We start from the raw sequence: 13,039 nt of genomic DNA on the forward strand, positions 1-13,039 counted from the left end.
TCCAATGCCCCTGTTCATAAGAGCATAGCAGATATAGAAACTTTCATCTTTACCCACTCTCCTCCCCCATCTTTAACCCATCAACTCCACGGGCACATTACCTCTGAACTGTTCTTTCTATACAGTAAGCCTGGTGTCTGTCTCATTTGCTGAAAAAAGAAAACTAGAAGTGGAAGGAGTCCCTGAAAGCTGCTCAAGAGCCCCCAGTTTGGGCTGATTTCGCTGTGTTGTCTTAACTTCTCTGAGACAAGCAATTTTCAACCTCTCTCAAACACTAACACTTTTTTTTTTACCACGCCCAATTTAAAAGTGAAAATAGAGAGCTGAGCAAAAGCATTTGCCTGCCCTAGCCTCACTGCTTGAGTTTGATCCCAGAAACCTACAGAAAGGTTGAAGGAGAAAAACCAACCTCACAGAGTTGTCTTCTGACCTCCCCATATACGATGTGGCATACATGCACCTACTCACAACACATTCACATCACACACACACACACACACACACACACACACAATCGTCATTATCATCACGGCAATAATAAATAATAAGACGGAAGCCGAGTTGTTGTTGATCGAGTGAGTGCTAATATAAAATCTTTGTTAGGTGCGAGTACTGCCTTGTTCCATGCCTCATAATCACATCAACCAATTAAATCAAGAAACAAAGGAGAATTTTACACAAAGGCTTTCGAACACAAAAGTGTTGCCTGTAAAATTACAGCTCCAAGCAAGGTAGGTAAGGTGCATCAGAATAGATAACAATTGAATCAGAGATAATTGGTTATTTGTTTGAGTCAAAGCAAGCTGTGTTTCCTGGAATGTATTAGCAAACCCAACACTAATTATTTTAACCTGTCAGTGAATTTACCTACTGCTCAGTCAGCTGCTATTACTGAGGCTACCATCGCAGGAACAAATCCCCAAAGCCCAGGATTTAGGACAACATCAAAAGCTTCCTACAAGAAGTATGTGTGGTTCTTTCAGAGCACTAACCAAAAAGCTTAGGGTTGAAATGTGCTTACCCATCAGCCTAACTAGCACACATGGATATGGGAGAGACAAAACCAGATGCACAAATTTCCAAGTATGAAGAGAATTAGAATCATGCTGCAGACTCTATCTTTGGTACCTATCAGAGGCTGTTGGAGAAGAATCAAGACACTCCATATCAAGGTGGGGAAAGCAGATATGATCCACAGGGTCGTTTTTCAGGCCCTCGCCTCCTGGCACTATGCATAGATGAGTCTGTGTTTTATGTGTAATTATAAACCACTTTTTGGGTTTTCTGTTGCTTGTCACAAAAGCCATTACTATATCACTTATTTCCAACTTTAGGATCATTTATAGTCTAAACTACAGATTCAGTGGCTTGAACAGAATGCATTCATTTTTAAGCCTTCAAAATAAAAATATAAAAACAAGATACAGATGGAAGGAGAAGAGAAGTGCGTATAGCTAATATTGTCTCAACTGAATGTAAGATTAAAATGTGTATAATATGAAATTTTCAATAGGGTGTTAGAAAAATCAAAAAATAAAGAAATGTTACATCGGGCCATGACAATACTGGGAAAAGTAATGAGTGCTTAAGGAGCTAAATCTTTACCATACCCGGGACAGTTTCTCTCTCTCCTTTTTTAATAGTTTAGCCTATTTTAAATGACCTTAATGAGTTGTCTGCATACTTCTTTAGCATACTTATGATCACCTGACCATCTTACGGAAACCAAGGTTTAGTTCACCAAGATAGTCCAAGCAAGGCTAAGATTTCATTCCTAACTTGCTGATCCTGAGAATCCATTATCATACCCAACATCAGGAGACACCACATCTTCCAGGGCATTCTGGAGAAATGAGCAGCTTCTGGGTGTGGAAGAAATGTTCAGACACGTGTTGGTAGAATTCTGTCTGAAACCCATTTATTTGTTCTTTCCATAATGTTAATACTTATTAAAAATGCATTTATGAGAAAGAATACATGCAGAGTAAAAATCTGCTCTTGACCCTAAAGATAGAATTGAAGCAATGGCAGGGTCTAAAGAATGCATTCTTCCAGTGTAGCAAAGAGACACAGCATGCTCATATCTTCCCCAAACCCATGGCTTAGCTGAAGTTTGCTTTTCCTGAAGGAGATTTGGAAAAGCAGATCCAAGAGCACTAAACAGAGCATCCCTTTCATGTGAGCCAAGAAGAAATCTTAAATACTAATATTTATAACATTGTAAAATAGATGGCATAAAATATATGTAATAAAAAATTCTAAAATACCCACAATTTGTTTTTAAAATCCATTTATACATAGTGACATAAAAAATTCTATAGATTTGTTTTTTTTAAAGAAAGAAAAGATAGAAACTTTCCTAATGAGATGCTTATTTGCTTTAAAAATAAGTTACTCATGGGCTCTTCAAACAACAAACATCTCTAGCACATTTAAGAATCATGTCAGCTTAAAATCCACCAGTATTCCCAGGGTTAGGTATGGGTAATTGCAGACATATCCTCAGAGACAACTCAGCAAAATGACTTTGTGAGGAGCCAGTCATCACTTCAGTGGAATTTCATGGATGCCAAACGTTTGGGCATCTGGATGGTTGATTTTCTCTTTCCTGTGTGTCTGAATGTCCCTAAACTTGATGGAGTTGACACTGACATTTGATATAACAGTTTCTCAATGATGGTGTATTTTAAAAGATGAAGGAAATTATAATTGCCCACACTACATAAGGAACTATTCTTTCACAGATGTGCTAATCATGTCAAACACGTAAAGAGCTTTCACTTCCTATACATACAAATTACAAAAAAAAAATTCTGGCTCAATGTTAGTTATAGCTTTGGAGTGCCTATAACTTTTTTCATTATTTTCTATTCCTCTTTGATTTCAACCTGGTGGAAAAAAACAAAATTTCTTCATGTTAGATGAAAATTTTAGGAAATTTGTCTTTAGAAATATTCATCAAAACTGGGTGCGAACATAATCACCAGCAAGCAGTGAGAGGAGTTGTCTACCACTTTAAGAAGAACCTATCAATTAATTTGAGCAAAATTGGGGTCTTGAAAACTGTTTTATCAACATGATCCAATAGAAAACGCCTATAAAACTACATCAATCAATATCAGGAGTTGTTTCTCTCTAAATATTGGCTTGCCCGTGATAACAGCATGGCCACTTATACATTTTAGCAATCGAGGTCTGTGTCAGACAAGTCATGCCTCACATGTTTTGGATAATGTCAGGGCAATTACTTGCTGCATCATGAACCTACTGTTGTTTTGTAACATAGATGCAGTGTTGAGTCCAATACTGTGATTTGAAAGACCAAAAACGTATTGTTGTTGTTTTTTTTTTTTAATTTTAGTCATGCTATATCAGTACAAAAATACAGACTTTCCAAGAAAAAAAGTCTGTGATGGTTAGGATTGATTGTCAGTTTGACAAGATTTGGAATTATCTAGCAAAGCTAACTTCGAGGCAGTTTCTAGATTAGCTTAATTGCTGTTGGAAAGGCCACTCTAAATGTAGGCGTGCATGTGCACCGCTCCATGGGATGGGCTCTCGGACTAAGTAAAGAGAAGAGGGCAAAATGAGAACCAGTGCAAGGCCAAAGTAGAACATATCCCAGCATGATGGTCTGCTGTACTCTGCATGTTTATGTGTTCACAAAATTCCTATTAAAGCCTAATTCTCAATGCAACAGTAGACGAGGAAGGACCTTGGGAAAGTGACGTGGTCATGAGAGTAATCTCATGACAAGATTGCTGTGCCTATGAAGGAGAAGCTGGGAAGCTGCCTATCCCCTCCCACCATTGAGGAAGCCACAAGAAGGCACAGATATGTGAAAAAAAAAAAAGGTGCTCAACAAAATCCTGACACTATAGAATCTATTGGTGCATTATCTTGGACTTTCCACACATCCCCTCCTTAGATTGTAATAAATAAATATGCTGCTGATATACCACCTTGCTTATGATTTTTTTTTACAGAAACCCAAATGGCTTGAAATAATACCGGATAGCTGCATACTAACAGTGGGAAAGTGTCAGAGAAGCAGGAAAGCTATGCTCAAATGTTCTCATGACCAGAGGTAAGGGTCTGGTGAGCAGAGTATAGGCATTTCTAATAAACTCAGACTCCTAGTATGTCTGAGGCAAAAAAGAAGACCTCATATATATCCTCTTAATTGTACGTGCTTGGTGCTTCAGACTGGAGAAGTGGGAAGTGGGCATTACCCTCATATATGAAAACTCACACACTGGCCCAGATCCTCAGGCACAGTCTAGACTATAGCTTTAAGCTTGTCCTCAACACTGCTCGCTTGAACACTGATTCACGGAGCTGAAGCTCAGTCATCATCCATGTCACGATTGGTGCTGCTCTCAGGAAAACTTGCTAACTGGGTTTGTTTGGGCGCACTTACTTATTTATCGTCTATGTTTGTAAGCAAGTTACGTATTCTGAATCAACATATTTTCTATAGGATTTTAAATATGCCCTCTTTGTGAAAGATTGTTAGAATTGAAGGAGAAATATAGATGACTGAGCTATATACACTATTATATATTAAACTGGTAACTTTCTATGTGCTTTTTAAGCTTTTTGGAAGTAGAGTCTGGATGCAAGAAGGCCTTCCCTTATCTCAGATTCAGTCATGTTTATGTCAAATGACTTTCAAGCTCTTTGTCTTGGGTCATGTTGTATCCTTGAGAACAGCTAGAAGGTAAACTATTAAAAACAGAGGGAACTATTGTTTATTCGATAGTATAAATTACCTGCAATTGGAATGCAAAGCTCAAAACACAAAGCACATCTGTAGAGAAATAACTGTATCGGGAACTCTTGCTGATGGCTTCAACACAGCTTCCCCAGGTGAGTTCTGCTGGATGTTTGTGAGCCCACAATTTGATGACGTTACTTATGTTTGCTCTATCCAGCTAACTCTGGTCATCTCTGGTGGGTTTTGCATCAGTTTAAATGATACATTGCTATCTGTCTGCCTCTTCTACCTATAATTACAATTTGTTCTTCGGATTTTGTCTGATACAATAATTTACTCATTTGAAACACGAAGTCCAGCAGTTGTAGATCATTCTCCAGACCATACAGGACAAATACTAAGAATTAATAATTATTGTGGTCATTTTTAATTCTTTATTAAATTTTAGACATTGTAGTAAGACACCAACATACGTTATTGTTCCCAAACACTCTGAGGTAGTATGCACACTTGTCAATTTCATGTACAGCATGAAGAAATGGGTATCAAGCTCCAATGACACATCTACAAAGAGAGGAACAAAAACTCAAATTGAAATGGGCAGTTCTTTAACTCTGGAGAGAATTGGGGCAAATCATGACATTTCCTGCCCTATTGACTTCCCTTCTTTCCAGCTCATATTTCTCTCTTAACCTCTGAGGGTCCAGGCCCGACCTTGGAAGCTTTATTCTGTAGTTTCCTCTGCCTGACCCCCATGCCAATATGAATAGTTCCCTGTCATCACAGGGCATATTGAATGTCCCTTTCCCTACAGGGAAACAAAGCCGTTCCAATAGAACATCAATACTCTTATTAAAATATAGTTGTCAATCTTTACTATGTGATCATGTGCCTTTAATGGAAATGGTTCATTTCAAACTCTCTTTATATTTTGGTAGTGCTGGTTCTCATAGCACAGGTGCCTGTGATTATCAGGCTTGCTTGTAGACATGATTTAATTGAGGGATGCCTAGATAATTGTTATTTGGCTCTATCTGATGATGTTGGATGCTGTAAGTAAAACTTAATAAAAACTTTTTGGTGAATATGAAGAATCAATGCAGAGTTTTGGTTCTTTGAAACATTGAACAAGATTGACAAGCCTTTGGATAAAAGTAACCAAAAGAAAGAGAAAAGCCAAATTATAAAATTAGAGATGAAAAGGGAGACATTACAACAGACATTTAGGGAAGTCATAAAATAATGAGGGCATGCTTTAAAGAAAAAAATCTAAAACAAATGAGTGAAATTCTAAATTCATAAGAGAATTCAAAAGGCCATTATCATAATAGACATGCAGACATGAAGGGTTAGGCTGGCGAGGGTTCTCATGACAATGACAAATATTGAAAATCACCTGTATAGTATCCTGGCCAAGATTTGGTTGAATTTTGTCCATATCTTGAGGGCCTGTGGAAGGTCTACCTTAAAGGTAATAAACTAGGTTCTCTGGTAGAAGAAAATTCAAACCATCTCAGTACTGACGTTGTGACACTAGTACTGGTGGCTACTTTTAGCCAAATTTGTACTGACAATCGGAAGGAAGAAGGAACAGAACAAGTTTAGCCTCAGTTGTATGAGAAAAGAAACACATTTAGAAGAGTTTTGTTTCTAACACCAAGGAAAATTAAGTCAAATGTTCCCCACCTGTATACTCTACTTCTCTAGCTTTCTCTAGTAGATGTTCAACCTTTCTGGCACCTCTAACTTCCTGGGTTCTCTGTTATATTCCATTCTCACAGATCCGCAATTCACCCTGTGAGGAAGCCCTACCCCTCCACACACTACCTGACCACAGGTTTTTCTTTCAAATCTCAGTAGTGACCGTAACCCAGACTTGCATTCTGTGTGAGTCAGATATCAAGTGTATCTCAGGAATCAGCAAGACCTCAAATACCAGAGGCTTAGAAAGGCAGAAATTCAAAAGTATTTAGGAGACTTTCCAGGGTAGAACCTTTCAGTAAAAGAATCAGGGTAATCCATAGAGTATGGACAGTTGAATCCAAGCAGCAGAAACCATTGCAACTGTTGTTCAAGAGAATCCATGTCCAGCCCATTTAGCATCAAACCTTGGTGTTCTTCTCTCCATGGCACCTATTTTGCAGGCATGCAGAATGCTAGAGTCAGGGTCATAGTTCCTGCTGAGATTTTTAAAGAAAAGCCTGCGGTCAGGTAGTGTGTGGTGGGGTAGGGCTTCCTCACAGGGTGAACTGTGGATCTGTGAGAATAAAATATAAGTTATAACAGAGACCCCAGGAAGCTAGAGGTGCCAGAAAGGTTGAACATCTACTAAAGAAAGCTAGAATGTAGAGCTGAGCTGAGAAAGGTTCTATGGAGTGCAGGAAGCCCAGCCACGTGGGCAGGCCCACATCACTCTTGCGAGCCCACGTCTACTCCAGAGAGCACTGGCTGGGGGAGCCCACGTCTACTCCAGAGAGCACTGGCTGGGGGAGCCCACGTCTACTCCAGAGAGCACTGGCTGGGGTTCACGGAGTTTGGGGATTTACTATTTGGCTTTTTGGGCTTTGGTCTTGCTTGAGGCTCTTTCCATTCTGCTCCTCGTTCTTCCCTTTTGGTGTTGGGTGATCACTCTGTGCCTCTTATAACATTGTGCACTGGGAGAGGGGGCATGGCTTCCTTGTTCACTGTTTCCTAAGCAATTAGCTGAGTTTGTCTCGAATCTTGAAGGAGAATTAGAAATCTTACTTTTGAATGAGGCTACGGTTGTCGAGGCGTCAGGGACTGAATAGGTTTTGCATTTGTGAGATGTTTGTGAAACTTTGGAAATCAGAGGAGCACATAATTTGCTGTAATTTGGATCTTAAGCATCCCATAAAGTCATCTGTTGAAGAACGGCTAGCTGCTCTGCACTGTTGGGAAGTGGCGGTTTCTTTGAAAGATGAAGCCTAAGTGGGAGGTCTTGGGTCAGTGTGTCCTTGAGAAGGACAGTGGGACATCAGCATTTTACGCTCTATTCTCTTCCTGAGATGTGCAGTTTGGCCCCTTGCATGCTTCTTTTATGTGTTCCCCCCACAAAGTGCTCCTTTTCTATCTATGCAAAAGCAGTGCTCTGAACTCTAAATCTTTCTCTTTATAAGTTCATTATCCCCATTATTTGTTTTAGTAATAAAAGGCTGTCTAATAGTACCCAAGAAATATTTGCTTTAGTAACTATTTGTAGCTGTCAGTAAGAATACATAGCAATAATACACTTACTCACTTTTTAAATTATATAACTAAAGTAAACACCATTGTTATATAATGAATCAAGTACTCTGTGGTTGAAAGATTAGTAGTTGAATAGAAGACACAGAAAAGAAACTTAGTGGGGCTGGGGAAATAGCTCAGTGGGTAGGAAGGCTATTGCACAAGCCTGTGAGCCTAAATTCAAATGCCCCAAACCTGTCCTAAAAAGCTGGGCATAGGCATACATTCATGTAATTCCAAAATGGCAAGAGGCAAAATCGAGAGACTCACAGGGTTGGTGGCTGCCAGTCTGACTGTAGAGGCTTGGTGAGAGAGCCTGTCACAGGGAAACATGGTAGAAAGTGATGGAGAGGACATCTGACGCTCTTCTCTAGCCTCCACACGCACACAGGTATGTGCTCTGGTACATGCCTGTATGCATATACCACAAAGAAAAGAAAAGAGAAAAGCAATGGGCATGCCAGGAAAACCAAACAGAGCAAAGCAGATGAGCCCTAGGATAGGAAAACCACAGAGTGCAAGGGAGCCCCCACCTGGCCTGCGGACGTCAGTGGGAGATCAGAGACAAAGTAAGAGTCATCAATAAGAGCAAGAAGCCGGAAGAAAGGAAAGTGTGAAAATACATAAATCTTAAAAATTAAATGAGTAGGATTCTAAAATGCACATGGAGCACATACATACACTGAGGCAAATCACTCATGTACGTAAATAAATGATTCATCTTTTAAAGGAAAAGAAAAAGCACTAGACAAAAGAGCACGCATTTCTGAGTTCTCAGATTGGCTGGAGTACAGGGTACAGCCACCTGTCAGCATGAAGGACCTCCTTTTTGTTGTTCTTAGTACGAGTCTCTATCACTTCACCAATGGGAGAAGCGGCCCCTGGAGTAGAAGCAGAGCTCACGTTCTCCAACCTGCACGTTGTTAGCGGTTTGCACTCCCCTCTGTTGACTCCGAAGTGTATTGTTTCTAAATTTGGATAGGGCTTGGTAATGGTTTATTCCTGGGCTACTTAAGATTTCGGGGAAGATGGGGGTGTCTAACAGCAAATTCCTTTTATTTATACTGAATTTAATATCACCTGTGGTAGACTAGCAGCCCAAGATCTATATGCCTAATGACCGACAGCAGGCCCGACTCTTCTGAAATTCTACTTATCTACTTCACTTCCACTCGGGACTAAATCGTGGATTCAAAGCAGACATAACATCCCAGAGAAGAGGACCTTGAACAGCTATACCTGGTACCCCTCTTAATAAGAGTGAGTGAAAGCACAGTGTGTATGAGACCGTTACCATCCATTGCTCTGTCAGAAGAGTTAAACTGTCAAAGCCCAAACCTTCAGAGCTTGATATGTGAGAGTATTATAGCACTTCGCAGATCTCTACCTGACCCTGCATCATTCTCTGTGTTACTTGTAACCAGGATATTTTACCTTCTGTAGAAAATATAAGAAATGTAAGTAGTTTGGTATTGCTCCTGAACACACAAAATGCTATTGGGCTCAGATATACCTATAGACTAGTTTAGCTGTTCAAATGTTTTTTATACCACAGATGGGCTTTTTTTTTTAATGTTGAAGATCAGTATATACATACAAATGTTGTCATAGAAAGATGGCAGGTTGAAGTATCCAAAGGGAGATACTATAGTGATTTTGAGACTTTCTCCCCAGCTTGGCTGTATAACACCAATAAGAAAGCACGCCCTCCCCTCAAGCCTTTCCAGCATGGAACATTCTAGAACTTCACCTTAGTTATGGGGAAATATTGAACAGGGGCACACCCGTCATAGTATCAAGTATCTTAGTAGAAAACTTTGGCTCATAGGTCTTCCCATGGTACAAAATAAGGCATCAAAGAATGGGAAGACGGAAAGGACTTACACAGTTTTACACATGAGGTAGAAAGACACTTAGAATTCTGTACAGATGCCATTCCTGAATTCTTAGAGAGCTATATTACTACATTTTTGTTAGAAAGATTGGACCAGTAATATGAGGTAATAAGAACCTCCTAAAATATTTATACAGTTTCTAGTACATTCTTAGCATACTATTTTATATTGACAGTAAAATCAACAGACTTTCTATATTTTCTTGTAGTCCATAAAGGTATTGTTTATGAAAGATGACTGTTCATCTTTCTAATGATATTACTGTTAAGTAGCTAATATACTGTAAACAAATATGATTATTCATTTTAAGACATGCTGTTTATACTTAAATGTATTATATGCATTACCATGAAGAAAGAGAGAGTTTAAAGTAGTGATTCTCAACTTTTTAAAGGCTGTGACCCTTTAACACAGCATGTTGTGGAGATCCCCTAACCATAAAATAACTTTTGTTGATATTTCATAACTGTAATTTTGCTATTGTTATGAATCATAATGTAAATATCTGTGTTCTCTGGTGGTCTTTGTGTTGGTTAAATTTTTTGTCAGTTTAATACAAGCTAGAGTTATCTAGGAAAAAGTACCTTGATTGAGAAAAATGCCTCCATCAGGTTGCCTGTGGGCAAGTCTGTATGGTATTGATTGATGACTAATGTCCAGCCCACTGGAGACAGTGCCACCCGTGAATAGGTGATCCTGAGTTTTATAAGAAAGCAGGCTGAGCAAGTCATGTGGAACAAGACAGTAAGCAGCAGCCCTCCATGGCCTCTGCTTCATTTCCTGCCTCCCAGTTCCTGCTCTGAGTTCCTGCCTTGGTTTCCCTCAGTTGACTGAAACTAGGGATACAGAAGCCAAATAAACCCTGTTCTTCCCAAGGTGATTTTGGTCATAGTTTTTGTCACAGCAATAGGAAAGTAAACCAGGACAAGCTAGAATATAGTTTCTTCCTATTTTTCTCTTTTTAGCTCATGAAATCCTTGGCAATAGACAGTTGCTCATTTAGTAAAAAAAGGAGTATATAAATTTAATAACTTTTCCTTCCCCCCATATAGATGCTAAACTAATAGAAATGACTTCAAGAGAATTACCTTAAACTTTTTGTAGGAATTTGTTTGTTGTTATTGGTGATACTGTAAAATTGTATAGTTTTAGATTAGGAACAATGTCCAATAATCATATAGGCTGACTTTATGTAAAGAGAACTGGGGTGACCGAGTAATATTCCAATCTATATTCAAAAATCCTTGTGAACTTGCATGTATGGTCTTGAAATCAGCCTTTGCTACCAAAAAAGACCCACCATTCTGGTAAGCAGAGAACTCCACAGAATTCATCTTGACATCATATAAAAGCTGAATATGCACAAATAGTGAATACGTCCCTTCAAACAAGTATTTAAAGTCTGGAAATGTTTATATTATATGAAATGAGGAATGCTTGGAGTCTTTTGACCATACAACTTTGCAAGATTAAACAGACACGTAAATTGTCTGATCTTTGATTGTCAGATTTCATGTCCAAAAACCAACCAGACACACATTTCCTCTATTGTTTGTGCACATAACTATCTCTGTAGTGCACTGAGTTAAGCACAATACAATTGGGTGATGGAGAGGAGTCCCACAAGGACTCTTTTTGTCTCACTGACAACCAGAAAGACCACAGAGGGATCATTTCATCACTAGCACTTGCTGTGCTGGTAGAATGTGAAGGGGTGGGTTCCGTTCCATTGCTGTTATTTGTCTTATTTCATCTTCAAACTTGAAGCTTTTGATTCTGTGAAGCGCTGTTTTAAACAGGTCTAGGTAAATCTAAAACAGTTTGGGATTAAGCAAAATATGATCACAATAACCTAGAAACTCTCCAAGTCACCATTGCACGGTGATTAGTGGTGCATAGATGTGCAGATACCAGAGTATGGTGGATGCTGACCTGCTAAAGGAGAAAGCAGATGGACAGTTGGACTCCCTATTGCCAGAAGAACTTCACGTCCCTTCTTACAGGGATAGAGAAAAGGAGGGAAGGAGAAGTATCCCATCTTATCTGCTTGAGATCTGTTTCTCAGGAAATCTTCCTTCGTCTTGCAATGCATTTCATCAGGATCCTATGTCTTTCAACTATATTGCATGCAACAAAACTAAATAAACTGGGGGGGGGAGCCCTAAACTAAAGCTAAAACAAACAAACAAACAAAAAACCCAAATTTGAAAATCAAATTGTTAGGGTCTCCCATAGCTCGTGGTCCCACTCTACCAGGCACTTGATCTGCTAGGGAAAGAAAACCAGTGAAAGGAGGGAGAAGGTGGTGGAGAGGGGAAATGGAGTTAGAAGTCAAGAACCGTGCAGAGCAGGGGCTGGCACACAGTGATCCCTTGCTCACCCTTGGCCAGTGCAGGTGCGCACCTGTAAGGCACTGCATCTTCGCAGCAGCCTGAGCAACTGCGGGTTAAAGATCAAGGCTTTTAATGCTTGCCTTCTCCCTTTCCGATGCTGTACTAAGAACACCTTTCCCCGATGTGATCGCCGACTTGGAGGACTTCCAGCTCCTGCCCAGAAAGCACCAATGAAATGGGAAACTGTGCAGTTGGTAATACTTATCACAAGAGGGAAAAAAAAAAAATCAGGCAAGTAAATTGCTGAGCCCTTGCAAATGTGCCTGGCTATTTCCAAAAGATCAAACTTTCTTAAAGATGCAGCTTTGAGTGGCAAGAGCTCTGGAGCCAACCAGGCCCCGGGTCCAGCGTGGTACAGCAGTGTCACTGCTCTAAGAACCTTCGTAGGCTGCTTGGGTCCCTCCAAGTGAGGGGCTTTCTGCAGGGCGCTCCTGCTCCCATCATCCTCTTCAGAACCAGAAACCTGCCTGTATTCAGCAGAACCCTTCTTCAGAAAGTCCAGACTCTAGATGACACTCAATGTTGAGGCAATCAAGCAGCTCCTTTTAAATAGCCCAAGATCTACATTTAGACAAAAACAGATCCCAGTTCCCGGTAAAGGCGTTTCTGCTCATCCTGTCACTTGTGACAGGAACGGAGGGAAACAGACTGCGGGAGAGGGAGACAGGAGAGGCAGAGGAAGGACAAGAGAGGGGGAGACCAGACGCGGGTGGAGACGTGAGGGAGGGGCGGAGACTGAAGACTGGGCCTGGAGGGGACAGGGGAGGGGATGAGAGAGCGAGAGGCGG

The sequence above is a fragment of the Mus musculus genome, chromosome 12 (assembly GCF_000001635.26).
Source record: "Mus musculus strain C57BL/6J chromosome 12, GRCm38.p6 C57BL/6J".
Classification (NCBI taxonomy): domain Eukaryota; kingdom Metazoa; phylum Chordata; class Mammalia; order Rodentia; family Muridae; genus Mus; species Mus musculus.